The sequence below is a fragment of the Papilio machaon genome, chromosome 3 (genome assembly GCF_912999745.1).
Source record: "Papilio machaon chromosome 3, ilPapMach1.1, whole genome shotgun sequence".
Lineage (NCBI taxonomy): Eukaryota > Metazoa > Arthropoda > Insecta > Lepidoptera > Papilionidae > Papilio > Papilio machaon.
This window is the reverse complement of record NC_059988.1, coordinates 4,911,522-4,929,185: the sequence shown is the minus strand read 5'-3', so window position 1 is coordinate 4,929,185 and position 17,664 is coordinate 4,911,522. Positions and strand designations below refer to the sequence as shown.

The 17,664-nt window shown below is 33.2% G+C and overlaps 1 protein-coding gene and 1 long non-coding RNA gene across 2 annotated transcripts in view; one reads left to right on the top strand and one right to left on the bottom strand.

Annotated features, from left to right (window-relative positions):
• The window catches only part of LOC106712233 (pseudouridine-metabolizing bifunctional protein C1861.05), a 79,306-nt gene that overhangs the window by 47,736 nt on the left and 13,906 nt on the right, over positions 1–17,664 (bottom strand). The window lies entirely within an intron of this gene.
• Positions 1–17,664, top strand: part of LOC106712421 — a 54,045-nt gene that overhangs the window by 33,589 nt on the left and 2,792 nt on the right. Inside the window, exon 3 of the long non-coding RNA XR_001357074.2 lies at positions 14,541–14,585. This is a non-coding gene — a long non-coding RNA (uncharacterized LOC106712421). The remainder of the gene's footprint in view (positions 1–14,540; positions 14,586–17,664) is intronic.

The following is a 17,664-nucleotide window of genomic DNA, read 5'->3' as shown; positions in this document are numbered from 1 at the left end:
TTCCTTACAAAATAATATAGTTTGCATTATAATTATTACAATAACATTATTGCCCACGTTAATCAAAGAAATTATAAACTAAAACATAAAAAGTTGTGTAGTAATTCTGATAAATATGTCACAGAAATCATTATGATCAGGAATTTCGTCACTATATTTAATTTTTTTTTATAACTAAAAGCACATAAATCTGTGAGGAATATCGTGTTGTTGGTTTCTGCTTCACTTGTTCGGTCGTCACCCTTAAAATACGATAAATGGAATATTTCACGTTGATAGCAGCAATAAAAGTTAATCGGCGAAGTGGTTTGCGCGGCAACAGCAAACAGACGCGATTCAATTTTTCATTTTTAATGCGGACGCGGAACTAGTAGGCAACTTCCAAATTTCAATAAAGCTTTTTGAATATTTTATGTATTTATCGAGTTTAGCAAGTTATTATTCCAACATAAAATAAAATATAAAATAGTATTTATCAAAACATTCTTCAAATAACATAGAAATGAACATTTGTAGAACATTCAAGCGAAAAAATCAATTTCCATACCATATGACGGCCTTCCGCAAATCTATAAAAAGAATCCGTAGCTTGCGTTGGTTGATACTTTGTTCATTAATTATTTCTTTACTTATTTTTACTTCCCTTAGCTTGGCTTAGAATAGCTGATTCATATTGGGAGAATTTCCTTCCGATATTTTAATTTATTGCAGTAAACATACTTTGTCAGGTCATTACTACCAGAACTTTCAAGAGAAGTCTTTCCATGTTTTAAATTTATAAACTCTAAAATTCCGTTACGACGACGGCAGGGAACTTAACGTCACTGATTATTTGTTTTTCAAGATGGCCGACGTAATGGCGCATTGGCGCGAAATTTATAAACGCTGTTAAGCGTAACGACTTCGATTGCAATACCGTTACAGAAATGTTAGTAAATTAAATATGAAATACGAGTTATCTTACGGGTCTTGTATTAACATTAATTTATCATTTAAAATTAAGAAAACAGTCAAAATGGCATCCGAATTTTAAACATCGAGCGTTCAATGGGTTTAATAACAATTACTCATTATCTTACTGATTTTATTTTTTTAATTTACCGGCACAAAAATACATAACACAAATCCAGTGCCTTCAAGTGGCTGCTTTTTGTTTATTATCATAAACTTCGAATATCTATTCGTTGTAGGTAAAATGCAAAACAAACTGATTGAACCACCTAAAACGTTTTAAATCACGTGAGTTGTTTGGTACAATATATTTCAATAATAGAAAAAAAGTGTTTTGGAAACTAATGTCGATATATTATTTCTCGTTTAGTTTACTTTCAAAATATATATATACGTATGTTGTAGTAAAAATTGCTGCAACTTAATATAAATATGACAAATAAGTTAGACAAAATATTACTAATTTAGCTTTCGTAATTACATTGTTCGAAAACAATTAACGGTTTAATTGTTCAAACAACAGATTAACTAGTTCAAATACGTTATTCGTGTCCAAACACATACTTGACAAACACAGGCATTGTGTCAACAGCATTAATGTTAACCAATCAGAAAGCAATTTAGACACATTTGGAAAAGCATTACATGAAATAGTGTTCAATATTAGTTTTACAAGTTGTTTAAATCGAAATGTTCAATCGCGTGTTGAAAGTTAGGGTTGGCGATTGCGGTAGCTAGGTTCGTGGCATGTCTAGTGTTGGCGATTGTGGTGTCGGGACTCGTGGCGTGTCTATAGTCAGTATCAGCTGCACGCGAACTGCACAAAGCACTGCAGCGACGCTAGCGCCAGTTTTTCCGGCACGACTCAGTTTGCACGTCACTCCACTATCGTGCTTCCGGCATTTGCACGGCACGTTAGTTCGCCTATGAACCAACGTAAATATGCTAAGCGGGGTGAATAGCCTCACTAATGATTTTATACAGCGGTATGCATGCATTCTTGTGCTTTGGTTTTAGAAATTCCATTAAAGTATGAATGCATTAATTAATTTTGGTTAATGTGGTGTTTTTTCGTTTTCAAGTTTTGGGCGAATATTAAAACTATTGAAGCTTTTAATAAGATTTATTGTAAGTAAAGTCAAATTTTTTCATTTTATTACGTAGTTACTACAGTCTAAAGTGGCAAATTTCCACAAAACCACAAAATATTCATGTCGTTTAAGCCCTCGGAACTTTTACAATGTTACATAAGCTATGTTCAGATCTAAAAGCTGCATTATATTAAAATGTTGGTGCTGTTTAAAAAGCTTTTACTTCCCGAAACGACATGAAATTGGAATTGTTTTCCTCCAGCTAAGTAATATTTATCATAGATTGCCCTCGGCTAACTATTGATATGTGCATGATTAACGTATGTACATATATGCAGAGATGATAAACGTTGCTATGCGAAAGTATTTACGACCTGTATTTATTGCTGTGTAACGGACTAGTTATGATTTGTATTCTATTATTAAAAATAAAGGAATTGAGGAAGAATAACTCATAGTGCGAGCAGTAGAATGGCATGGACTGATGATTGTGATGATTCTAATTCGAAAGCTTTATGGTTATAAAACGTTATTTTTTTATTGAAGTAAAATAATAATAAAACCTGGATTGTTAATGAAATGAGTGAAGAATTCGCGATATTCAAGAACGTATAAATTTAATACAAATTATGTTCAATTTAAATGTTATTCTATTCATGCATTTGCTGTTTACGTAATAGTTTCAATAAGTCTACGCCCACTGAATATGAGGATTACACGGCCGCTGGCTCTCACCGGCCATCATGTAAATAGATAATCGTATTATATCCGATTTAGTTTCATTGTTATAAATAGACTAAGTATCGGACACGTGACCTATTCCTAGATGTAACGTGACTGTTTTAATTACCTACCCAACCCACAGAACACTTTGGTTATAATAAATTGCATTATAAATTTAGCGATAGTTGGTTCGTAATCAAAACTGATCAGACATACAAAATAACTAGTAAAGCGGGAAAATAACAAAAAATATCGTTGTAAATCTATATAACCAACGAGCGTAACGCAATGATCAGCTAGAAATTAATTACGACAACTATGTACGAGGATTTAATGAGATAATTACTACTCGAATCGGAGTGTAAACATGCCAAGGATTAAATTACAAATTAACGTAAATATAATGTTAGTTAGAGCTTATCATTATCTTTTAATTTGTGTGCTCTTTCGGTTACATCAGCCGTGTGCACGTACGTCGTATTACTACTAAAATTACATAGTATACAAGCGTGCTTGTTGAAATCTAATCTCTATCGTATCGTATCTATCTTTCATTATTTTGGAAGAATGAGCGGAGTTTAATTTTTTTGTGATGCGTATTTTTCTATACCTTAAACACGAATGAAGGTGACTCATGGATGAGTGAGTTAAGATAACTATGAATCAAAATGATGAAAAATTATTAAGGCAGTGTGTTCAATCCTTAGAACATGTTACGCAGGATTTATAAGAAATAGGGCAACGAAGTAAATTCTCATTTAATATTAAAGCGGTGTCTGTTTCGTATAACGGATGGTAAACAACCTCGTTACTATAATTTACGATTACTTACTCTGAAGTATGGCGGCGGGCTTACGTAGAGCTTTTCCCTAGAATATTATTGATCGATATTATAAAAAATCTTTCATTTTTCATAATTAAAACACTATTCCTTACCAACCAAAACCAACATGAGGTTATTATAATAAAGAACTTTTATATTTGCCTCTGCACAAAAAGCTTTCTCTTAAATCTGAGCATAGAATAAATAGCTTTTTATTTGAAAACAATTTTTTTTTAAGATCGAGTGCATCGAATCGATTCTTTTAATACTTTTAACAATACGTGAAGCTGTTTACAATTTATTATGATTTAAAATAACTTACGCTGTGCATGTGCCTGCAGCGGAGGGCTACTTGACTTAGTTGATGTGATGTAATACGAGTAGCTCATTATTGCGCGCAATTCATTAGCGAGCTCAGTAAAAAGACAACAAGGCTGATACCGTCGCATTTACTATCAAGAAAAAATACCCGCTTAAAATGTCGACGTAAATTAAATTGAAATCGAACGGTTTTTATTATTGATATTATATCTTGATGAAAAAGGTTACATATGTTTTTTAGTTTGTGATCTTGTTCGATCAGTGTCCCTTTTCAGTAATGATAAAAATAACAACAGCGAAAGCGCCGTTAAGAATTTTTGAAAAAGAAATAGTTAGCAACTCTTATGAAAACATTACTAATAACCAGAGCTGGGCATTAACTCGTTAATCCGTTAATCGTTAATTAACGAAGTTAACATTTTGCTTAACGGATTAACTTTTAAGTTAACTTCAAAAAGTGTTAACGCTTTTGTTAACTTCCGTTAAATTCAACTTCCGTTAAAAAAAGTCCGTTAATCGTTAAATTAGAAACTTTGAGACGTGCTGTCATTTTGTTTAAATTACGTGCCACGCCACGCTCGTAAGTTCAACTATGTTGGGCAACTGTCGGCGACTCGAATGGTGAACGAACGAGTTGATAATTGATATATGTGAAGTTCGCGTGCAAGTGTGATGCATCAGAGCGTGCAAAGACGTGTCTTTCCCGGACGTCTTTTCTAGGTCACGACCTACAGGGCAAAATCAAAAGAAGGTTCGAAATAGTATATTTCATTACGAGTATATAAAACAAGAGTATGTATTAGCCCACATTCCGAACGCTCTTCGTCCCTGCAATACCCTCCAATGCTCCACGTGCTTTTTCTTTAGCTTTTCCAAATTCGTGCGTTCTCTTTCCCAGCTGTCAAAATAATGTATTAAAAAGAAAAAAACCAACCACGAAGTTTTTACAAAAAAAAATCATTGAAGTTTTTATGATTCATGCAATTATTTCTAAAAAGAAGTTCCTAATTTGTTACAATATCAGATTTAGTGATTTGATTCAATGAATTAGGTTAGGTTTCATTTTATTTCATCTCATTAAATTTCATTTTCATTTCATATCAATAAAAATAATCTACTGAAGACTTGGCCGTTTGGTCATAGTTCCCTTGGCCTACACAGAATGGGTGAATAAAACAAAAAAAAATCTCTGTTTGTATTCTTTTACAGTTGGCGCCATTTTTCAAACATTTTAGTTTGTTGAGTTTATTGTGTTTTTATTATTCTATTAAATTGCTTCATTTTTCCGCAAATGTATTTAAATAGTTGTAATAATTTAAATTTAAATACACGTGCGGAACTGTCATTACAACATGTTCCAACTGTCAACCCTCACCTTCGGCTGCGCCTCGGCTCGGGTAGACATTTGTCGTAACTCTGCAATGACAGGCTTTCCGCACTCATAATGAAATATACTAAAATGCATTCATACTTGTTTCTAATACTAATATGTTATAGAATGTATAGTCAAATTACTATTTTAAACAAGTGTCGCCACAATAACTGTGAAATTAGTATGTATGATTTTGTTATGGTTAACTGTTAACGATTAACTTTAACTTGCGTTAAATTTTCGAGAATTTAACGCTTTAACGATTAACGAAGTTAATTTTTTAATTAACGAATTAACGATTAACGAAGTTAACTTTTCGATTAACTGTGCCCACCTGTGCTAATAACTATCTATATATATAAAAGAAAGTCGTGTTAGTTACACCATTTATAACACAAGAACAGCTGAATCGATTTGATTGAAAATTGGTGGGCAGGTAGCTTAGAACCAGGAAACGGACATAGGATAATTTTTACACCGTTTTCTATTTTTTTTATTCCGCGCGGACGGAGTCGCGGGTAAAAGCTAGTATAGAATAAAAAATTGAGACAAGAAAGGTACATCAAAATATACAATCACTAAACTATATAAATTAATGGCTGCAATTTCAATGTATGAAATTTAGTATTTAAAAATCAATTTAATTTTGATTTAAAAATCAGTGCTTGTTTTTCCGTATTGAGTAGTCAGACGCTGTATCACTAATAAAGAAATTTTAATGAATAAAAATAAAATATGTAAGTCAACAAGGCAGACTCGGTGGCTAAATTTAATTTGTTTCTGTGAGAGTGGCTCTCAGCTCAGGCAGCTCTAAGCTTACTCGGTGGACTGCTGCCACTTGCTCCTCTTTCAAATCTATGTCGAATTATTATTTTACTCGCATAAACATATTTATAATTATACAATAGCCTTCTTTAAATTGTCAACTACCACTTAAAAGTAGTGAAGTATGTACTTAAAGACAGACTTTACTCAACTAAATATAAAATAATGTTGCTGAAGATTAGGTACTTCTGTAAAATTTTATCCCCAACTGTTTTAAACTTACTTGCAAGAGATTTTTTTAATTAGTTACTTGACAGTGACATTAATATAAAATCCTCAAGAATCTTTATAATTACATTCAATTATTTTTGAAGTGATAACTGAACAAAACCGTTCACAATTAACTTTTGCAGTAAGGGAATTATTTGTCCATTAACACAAATATAAACTTCAATTATTTAACATCATAAAGTAAAAATGTATAGAATAATTAAACAACACAAGAGAAAATAGTAAATGTACACTTGTACAACGTAGCCATTTTACGTTTCAGTGCATGGCTCTTAAATGATAATAACTGTAATACTCTCTGATGACACTCTGGCTTCATTAAAATACCTGTTGCCGGCTTTGAGGCCGCAACGGCTTTCGACGCTGTTTCATTACCAAAGCGTAAACACTTGACGAATTCAATAAGCAGAATGTAAAACATTCTTGCATATTAAATAATTTCACAGTTTTTGATTTGGTTTTACACCATAGTAGCGGAATTGAGGACCCAGCGTCCCAGCTTTACTCTCTTTAGTGACTTATTCTATTGTTTTTAAAGGCGGCATTGGCTGACTTTGGAAATACCGTCCGCTATGGCAGAAGTTATTCTAGCCCGGTGTTTCCCAACCTTTTTGGATCCATGTTCCATTTTTCAGTTTGAACATGGCTATTGCCCCTTATAACTTTTGTTTAGAAATAAATTTCTCGCGAGGCCTACATTTGCAATGGTAGAAATAATTAAACACTACGTTTGGCTGACTAGATCAATTGCATATAACATTTTTAGACACGAAAACCCATATAAATAGTTTAAATGGAACGGAATTTTGTCTCTATGACGTTTTTGAATATCCGAATTTCCCCCTTCTAAATTCAAATTTACCCACTGAAACACTGTTCTAGCCAGTAGATAGTCGACAATGTTTATTTTTTAAGAAACTAGGAATTGAAGTAAAAATTAAATTACCCATACAGAACACAGATTAGATTAATTAAGCTGCTAATTAAACGTTAAATAAAGTAATAAAAATGAATAAAGTATTTCTTTTGTTTATAAAGAACGAGCTTCACCAAATATTATCTTTCGCAGGGTACCATGAAATTTGAATAAAAAATATCAAACGCATTTAGTATTAAATTTAATTGCTAACAATTAGATTTGAGACGGTCTACGAATATTATGGCATTAATAACGTTCTTTGCCTTGTATTTTCTTCTTTGACTTTATTACTTGCTGGCTGTCATACGACATTCATTAATTTAATTCTCCGCATTCAATTATTTCTTAAGTGAATTCTCAAACTAATTTCATTTGTTATTTTCTTTATGTCATAATTTAGTTCTTGGTATTACTTTCTTCTATGCCATTAATTAAAAACATATTGCATTCTCCTTCACTCTTTAAGTTCATTATCAATAAACAGATTACAAAAGCTTTTTTAAATAGTTAAAAAGTTAGTTGATTCTTTTTACCTATTTGTTGATAAGTAATCAATTATACACATATAAATGGTTGGATAAAAAATAATAATAAGCATTCTGCCTTTAATTCATTCGAATCGTTAAGGAATAGACGAATATAAACAGATTTAAAAATTAACTATCAAAAACTGATGAGGTAAGGAAAAGTTGTAATGTTGGTATAATAATACATAACGTTACGAGTCAACCATCAATCAAGTACCATGAATTAGCTTCCTTCATAAGATGAGTTTCACAACACCTAGTAATTTTATTTTCATACTCCGTATAAACAGTTAAAAAATAAGATATTCCGGGTCGATAAAATAAACGTATAAAATAAATTATTAAACAGTAAAAAAAATAATGTATTTGTGTGGAGGTCTCTTTGTAGTGACCTGAGCGTGGGGCGGGTTTTCGATTGCATATTTAATGAGCGCTCGCAAACTCCCGCCATGTCGGGGTAGCGAGGCGGCGAGGCTCCTAGACTGGGAGGCGTTCAGTAATTGCTTAAACTATTTTTAGATTTCCACCTACAAACCTGTAGCTGGAGTTTAACTCTTGAGTTCAACGGTAACATTTTGACAACACTAACAATTCTTAAGATGGAACAGTGGAATATAAACATAATAAAGGATTTTATCTCGATAGAATGAGACAAGTGTTTGTAGTGATAGTGAGAAGAATTAGTTTCTGCTTCTTCACGACTAGCGCGTATTTTTCGTGATTATTGTGTTTATTTATATGTACCTATATTTAGTTGTCAATATCGCGTTAGGTATTTCCTAGCATCATCATAACTGCCACTGCCACTTATTAATTTTTCTGTTCTCTATGTTAGGTGTTTTATTATCTTAAAGTAATAAGTCATGTGAAAAGTTTACTTAAGTCTATCTATATAGTTAAAAGATTGAGCTTTGAAACGTAACATCGCGTAATAACTTGGGATTACATGATCAGGATTTATAACTGAAGTTATTAAAGTGGTAGCGGTCGTGATAGGAGATAACTTCTGTCGTCCTCGTAATATACCAATTAAACTTTGGAACTTGAAGGGATCAAATGCGAATCGGATTATATTTTCCTTAGAAATATAAACTAATCTAGTTTCTTAGGTTGATCCATTTTTCATATGCTAATCTTATGATTTGGATCAAAGGGTTCAGCGAAACTTTTTAAGCGTAAAAATGTAGTACCTATCTTTCGGTTGTGGGTTAGTACCCCGACAATGTTATATAGTCGTGAATCAAATTCTATCAAAAGTTAACAGATAACTTATCTAGGTAAGAGGTCCAATATTTCTAGTAGTTATGTGAGTATGAGTCTGATGTAATCCCGGCCGATATCGGCCACAGCGACTGTCTTCAACTCCGGTTTTGCCGTTGATGTGCTCGCATGTGGCTTATGTAGCCACCGTTCACGTAATTGTAGCTGATAACCGCAGATGGTCGGGCTTTCAGCTCGTCGCATCTGGCATCCAGATCCATCCATTCCGCTTGCCTTCCTCAAGTTCCGTAAGCACTTGAGGTGGAATCGGTCTAGCATACGGATGTAACGACGATACACTGTCCACGTTTCGGCAGACTATAAGATGTAGGGCAACACGACTGCCATGTAGGCAGGGATCTTCGTTGCCAACTTAAAGTCGTGCGAGTTAAAGACCTTTAAGTCCAGTTGTCAAAGGCAGTTGCAGCCGCGCCGATTCTACTGTACATCTCTTCCTCATGATCAATCACATTTAGATGGTATTGTGCTCCCCAGGTAGCGAAACTTGTCCACCTGCTTCATCTCATCCCATCCGAGGGTAATATCCAGTTACGCGCGACCATGAATGTCCAAAGACATCACCTCCGTCTTTTTGACACTGATTTTTAATCCAAATTTTTGGCACGAATCGTTGAAATCGGTCATTAGCTGTTGCAGGCCCCCTGGGGATTCTGCTACGAAGCACAGGTCATCGGCGTAAATCAACTCAGTGATCACGGCATGCGACACTTTGTTGCGGGCCAGTTATATGTTAAATGCCTATAGTTAATATTTTTTAACAAAGTAGTCATATAAAAGTAACAAAAAGTACAAAGCTTTAGTATATAAATTTGATTAAAATGCATAATTACATTTAGAATCCAATAACCACTTCGTTTCAAAATACAAGTAGAAATTAACGCTACATCTCATTATTTCAAGCAACGTCTGGAATAATTTACACTTGAAATTTATGAAGGTTTCTGTTACTTTATAAAATTATTCATTATTCAAAAACGCTTATTCGAAGAGTGCTTAAGACGGCCCATGTAAATTACTGTGAGCACTTTCACTTCATTCATGCGGCCTTATTAAACCGTGCTCCTTTCGAATGACTTATCTCTGATGATATAAATTATGTCTATGAGGGCGTAAGCGTACGGGAGACCCGACCCCCTCAATTTCCCGGCCGCCGAAGGTTGCGTCGCGAGGTCGGACAAACGGACCTAATCTATTTTTAACCTAAATACTTGTACACGCATTTTCGGTAGAATAAATATTAATCAGGGCTAAAGTGCGGCTTAACAGCGATCTTCAATAAAGGAATTGCTTTGATTATGTTATTTCGGATGCTTTTAAGTAAAAGGGTATCGCGGTAACAATTTAGCATTGAAAGTGGTTACGCGTGCCTTTTAAGTAATTGAACCAATAAAGGAACGATTTTTTAAAATGTTATTGAAAATTTCTTCATCACAAATTATTTTAGACATCTTCAGATATTAGAGGTTCATAGTGCAGTGGGCCTAGCACGAATACTTGTGACAATCGCCATCGTATCGTTGTCGATGGAATTTTTATTAATATTTGTACAGCATACTAGGAGGTAAAGTAAACCAAAAATCTAATACAAATTTTGACATAGCTGACGATACTGATACGAAGTCGATTATCACAAATATTCGTGATAGGCCCATAGATAGATAGTACTGACAAAAGCATATGTTGGTTTCTCACCTCGGCATTTTCACGATGATTTCTATTTTTATCTTCATGGGACAACTTAATTCTTATAATGTACTAGCTTTTGCCCGCGACTTCGTCTTCGCAGAATTAAAAAAGGGTAAGAAGTATCTCATGTGGTTCTCGAGTCTACGTTTTTTATCTATGAAAAATTTCAAACAACAAATTTCAAAATCCATGCAGGCTTTCTGGAGATACCTTCTAAAAAAACATCCATACATACATTCAAACATTCGCATTTATAATATTAGTAAGATAAGATAAGATTGCATTATTAAAGATCTGATGAAAAGATAACAGCCTACGATTACTAAAATAAGTTATATAGTGGGCAAAGATCGTTAAAACAAATTATTTTATAGTTTATTTCGAGAAGTGTTTTCAACTATAATTGAGTATTTTTTCCGTCACTAGACTATTAAGAGTATGTACATGTTCATAGTATTTTTATTTATTAAAATAATTGGAAGCACTTATGTACGTCGTACAGCAGTCGAGATCCGCCCGACAACTTGGAAGAATATATTAAATTTCCTTTTCTTCTCAACTTGTTGTACACGCTGTGTTAGAATTAAGGAATGGAATATGTAAGATAATATTCAGTGAGTGTATTCTTTCTCTAGCAGACATTATTTCAGAAGAGTTTTATAACAAGTTTGTTGACGAATCTTTTGTCATACCTCGTCTTCTTTGGTAAATCTTTTCATCCTTATTAACTTTATGAAACTTAGTTTCAAAAATTGAGTAATATGTTATAGCACCAATAATTGGGTTCTATTTTTTATATTATAATGTGGTAAACGAGTAAGCGGCTACCTAAATTCGCCGAAATAACGAAGCGACCACTACCTATAGATATCCGCGATTGCAAATGCGTTGCTTACCTTTTTGGTAAAGACTTTAATGTTTTATACCGTTCATATTTAACCTAACAAACTCACGATTACCAAGTCAGGCTTAGTTATTTAAGAAAAAGTTTCAAAAGATTCGCAAATAAATGAATTAAAGAACAGAAGAAAAACACTATTTGGAATTAACGATACGAACAGTCGGCTGTAAAAATTGAAAACAATCGACGGTTATCATCGACCTTGGTTAGCTTCAGTGTTCTCTCAAGACGACACAAGATTGCTTATCTATTGTAGCTAAGCTTATAGACGAGTTACGAGTTCCTTGGAGCCGTTAAGCAGCAGCACACGCGAAATTGTCGTCGTATATTACAACACAGATATGCACGCTTCCGCCTTATTTATGCCAGCTCTTATCCGTTGAAAGCAAAACTAAAGATTACAAACTTTACTCCTTACTCCCTCTTATTTTGTCGTTCTTGTGACAAATAGAGATATCTTGTATAAGACTTGATATAATGGTATAATTTTTCTTGTTATGAAATGGAATGTATTCGTGCAATAGTAAATATATGCAATAATACATGCAACAGAGAGGTAGGTAGAGACTATGGACCTCAATATGGCGCGGTCCTGACACTCGTCTCTCGCTTTTTAATGATATTACTTGATGTACTATTTTATGTAAGGTTCAATAAATGAGAATAACACTAAATTTATGTAAAAGAATCTCGTAAAATTCAATATCAGTCAGAAATTTGAATATAAACCTCGTTACCATAACATTTTCGTTTAAAACGTTTCTATATTTTTAAGTGAAAATGATCTTATTTCCTTCGTTTCAAGTTTTATTTTTTCGTTCCAATGAAAACTGCTGATGAAAATGAAAAGTGAAAACGTAGGTAAGAGAATGAATCGCAAACAGGATTTGATTACACAGCGGGAAGTAGTTCTACTTACTTTTTTATTTCAAACTAGATTTGTTTTACCTTACTTCAAAAAGCGAACAGTTCAAGCAAAGTGAATATTTATTAAGTCATTTTACAAACCGACGTTTCCTTCGAAGTATGTTTAAACTAACATTTAGTAGTGTAAAATATTTAAAATGAACAAAAAAAAAATCGATAAATCCATATAAATAAGTTTAAACAAAGATTATTATTAAAAAAAAGGTTTTATACAGCACGTTGAATTTGTTAAATTAAAATTTTTATCTTTTACGTGACTTGACATTTCAAAAAAGTTTGGAACACGATATCCAATTAAACTTTATAAAAATGGAAAGAAAAGTACGTTATGTTTTAGATGACTTCATAAATATATTTCAGCATTATTTTGTTTTTATTATGATTCTATATTTTTTTTAAAGTAAGTTGTTATTTCATCCTTGTCGCCGAGTGCGTGATTACAAAAGCAAACAGACGTATTTTTAATGGGTGTCCAACACAAAGGGTGACACGTCTTGCATGAGCAAGTCACAGATATTCATGTAGCTTTACTATACTCATACATGACAATCATCTCACTTTTATCACAATACATATCTTCTACGCTGGTAGGTTCTTTATTAAAAACTAGCGACCCGCCCCGGCTTCGCACGGGTGCAATGCAAAATATACCTACTACAGAATGTCCTTATACACAACGTTCACAGCGTTCACATTAGAAACCTTTAAATTTATCAGTGTTTCTCTACTATATTATGCATTTATTATACATACAAACCTTCCTTAAGAATCACTCTATCTATTAAAAAAAACCGCGTCAAAATCCGTTGCGTAGTTTTAAAGATCTAAGCATACATACGGACATACAGCGAAAGCGACTTTGTTTTATACTATGTATTGATAAAACAAGACGACTAATTAGTCAATAGCAAATAAAAAATACGTTTTACTATTACATGATTTGTGATTTAGAGATAATTCGAGGAAGCTAAAAGAAGTACAAGACGAGTATAAAGCAAACACAGCCCCAAAGAAAATAATTAGTTTGTCTTTGGTAAATATTTGCTACTGATGTTGCTTGTATGAATAATTTCATATATGTATATTTCGTGGTCACATTTGGTTTTGTTTGACATCGCGTTGATGAAAACAGTAAACGCACGCATCGTTAAGCGAAATTAGATAAATATGTGTATTTTTTTATTATAACAGTTATGCCTAATTTTTTTTATACTTTATTTATGACGCTTTTCTTGCACCATTATAACAATTCAAGAGCTATTTAATATTTATATCATGTTCTTTGAAGTTATGTAGCTTCGCATAACCCTACACTTTTGAAGACTAGGTATTGTGAAGGTACCATTAATGCTGGGTTCGAAAAACCAGGTTTTAATCAATTTATCTTAGGTTCTGGTACTTATGTAAAGACAATTTATCTGACAGTATACAATGTAGTCAAACTACATATTAAAAGGTCGCGTTTACCTTCCCGTTAACTACCAGTTTACAGCATAGTAAATAGGTTAGTTAAAATTACAAGGCTTCGTTTTACGAGGTCTTCCAGACTATATTTACAATGAACGTGTTGTAGGATTACCACTATCGTAAAACATACGATGTAAGAAAGCTAATATTGAACTTAGTCACCCTATATAGCAACTATATCTTACTAATCTTATTAATATTATAAATGCGAAAGTTTAGATAGATCCATCCAATGGATGTTTGTTTGATGGTATCTCCGCAACATCTCAACGGATTTTGATGAAATTTGGCACAAAAAACATTCTCTGGAAGAATACATTCGCAGGCACATTAAACATAAACATAAACACATTATGTTTTTTTTTTATTTTTGCGGACGGAGTCGCGGACGACGGCTAGTAAGACATACAAATAAATCAGCGTCGCAAATTACAAATACTGACCTATGGAATACAGATAAATATGTTTATTTGTGTTTTGTTTTTTTTTTTTCAGGCATATACCAGAGAGACACTTTATCATCTTCCGGATGCCACCTAAGTAAGTGAAGTAATAAATTGGCATAGAATCCTGTTTATTTTTATGGACTTGTGAAATACTGTGACCTACTAAAAGTTAACAATACTTTTTTCCAACCAATTACATGTAATCAGCTAGATAAAAATATCAGTCAACATTAGGTTATATTGTCAATTGTTTTCTGTAGATAAAAATAATTCTACATTGTTTTAACTAGAGAACAGAAAACATCGATACATAAAGGGATGTGTACACATTTTTCAAGATTTTTATATCTTTACTAATGGCAAAACACTTTTACGATTCAATAGAGTTAAAATCCAAAGCACTTAAGTAAAGTGTGTGGTAATAAAAATAACGTTACGGGCAGCTTTGATATTAACTTTACTTGATTAGCTATATGCACAAACATATTCTTGATACTTGGGGTAAGCGATCTTCGCTCTAATTAGTAGATTAATTATTCTTATGTATGAGTGCACAAAGAAGTTGTTAATAAGTGAAATTAAACATTATTTCCTACGGTTTTATAAATATATAAGTTCATGCAAATATACAAACATATAGCTTGTTTATAATTAAATACGTCTCTATTTTATAAACACGATTATTTCCACATTAGCATATACAAATCAACTCCGCACGGAAAACTTTTAAATTATTTCATTGCGTGCCAAATAGAAGCGAACTCGTGGCGATTGTTGCAATTTTGTAGCGATAATCGATTTGGAAGAAGCACGAAATAATTTTCAATCTAAATGACAGTTGTTTGATGTAAGTTGTTGTTTTTGCTTGGCGTAAATGATTTTAGATATGGTTTCCAAGTTTTTCAAACCAATATTGAATCTAACTATACAGAACAATACACATGCAGTGCTTATTTAAAATAATTTAAAGCTGTATGTTGCTAGCGAAATTTGTTAGGAAACATTCATCACAATGAAACTTATCGATTTTGCTGCATAGTGAAGTTTTCAATTAAGTGTGCTTTTTCATAAAGTGAATCTATTTTTCAAACAATGTTAGAGAGACAAAAACGTTACGAGGTTAGTTTGTTGAATCAATCGATGGTAGGTGGGGCGCAGTGTCCATCGGAGATAGCACACATCCCGATGATTGCTTTGTGCCGCAGGAAATTAGTTTTCAACTACAATCCAATGTCTATACACTCACTCTATACATAGAACTGAATAGAATTTTTAGTTTCTAACATCACGTTTTAACGTCACGTATTCGATCCGGGTCATTTTTATTTGAACTTGGAAGAAAAAATTAAATAGTGCTGTTGTCTAATAAACGATTAACTTCAAAAAATTATAAATGGTATTTAGCTAGATTGCATTTAGGCCTTAGTCAAATGTAAAAACATAAAAGCGAAGTAGTTTTAAATCAAATTTATTTAAGACTATTTGAAAGTTATAAGTTTATTGTAGTTCTAATTATTATTAGCTTAGGTGTTAATAAAAGGCTATGGTATCACGTTAAAGTGCTACTATCTATTAATGCTATCAGTTCAAGAGTCTGAAGGTGGCCGTGACTTCTAATTAATTATATCTCAATCTATTTCTAGATTTAAAGAGCAATCAAGTGTTTACAGTTTTCACACGTATACTTTGTCTTTTGCATTAATTTTAAGGAATGTAAAATAAAATTTATGTAAATTTGGTTATATTTTGTAATTTTGATGCATTCTTAACTTAAATAGTCAGTTTTGGTAGGTTTTTCAAACTACACGAAGTTTCTTACCCCAAAAAATATACTTAGACACTATTTAGATTAGATAAACACGTGTTTTAACTCTTTAATCAGTAGGGTTTGATATCATGTACGTGAACGTGGTTATAAAAGACCATGTTTTACCCTTAAAAATGTATCAATAAAACTGCTTTTGGTTAATACTTTGTTATTTATTATAGTGTTAGATATTTGATGCAAAAGTATTTTAAAAGAAATAAATTAACAGCGAAATAGTGAATTTAACTCTACTTCTAAATAATCCTCGCAATAGGATAGACTAGACCGAACGTAAATAAACAAAAATGTCAGACGTTCCGCAATGACGGATGGAAAGAGACTGCCTCGAGCAGCAGCGCACGCTTCCTTATAAACCCTTTTGTGAGACTACCCTCAACAGTCCTAACACCTAACATTTGTGAGACTACCCTCAACAGTCCTAACACCTAACAATAGCATAATCAAATTTCACAAATTTTGGTAGTGTCTAACATCAGCGTGAGATAAAAGGGTTGACATATGTACAAGCTAAAATGTAATGGAAACACTAGGTTGTTTATGGTTAGGCCCTAAGGATATGCCAGCGTGATCACTTTACAACTCTGTATTGAAGTGGATCAACACTCGATAGTTCCCTGCAGCGCTCGTAGCGTTATAGCCGATAAGAGGCTATTAAGTCACGGGAATGCTTATCTTGCAGATTCGTTAAAGTGATTTTCTGCGAAGTAATATACTACTACATTTATATTTTAAAAGCGGTAGATACCGCAACAATAATATTTGTTGGGTGCACGAATGGGCCGGGTAGACCGGTGAAATACCACGACCACACACAAGACAGGCGTGAAGTGGAAGCAATTCCGCATTTCGTCTGATATGTGTTGTGCCGGAGGCCTAAATTTAGTCCTCTTTCCCTTCCCACTCTTTTTTCATTAGGAAGTGGATTTTGCGGAAGAGGGGACGCATAGGAAGGAGAAATATCCTCTGTATACCTATATATCTATATATATAAAAGAAAGTCGTGTTAGTTACACTATTTATAACTCAAGATCGGTCGAACTGATTTAGCTGATAATTGATGGGGAGGTAGCTTAGAACCAGGAAACGGACATAGGATAATTTTTACCCCGTTTTCTTTTTCTTTTTTTTTATTCCGCGCGGACGGAGTCGCGGGTAAAAGCTAGTTATATATAATATGTTTTCTGTGCGTTGATTAAAGGTAGGCAACGCATCTGCTTTTGTAGATGTTTATGGGCAACGGTCGCCTCGCTATTTAGGCGAATCCAGGGGCTGCTCGTTTGCCAGTTTTTGATATAAAAAACAACAGTTTTAAGTCACCCACTACTGAGCGTGGGCCTGCCCCGTA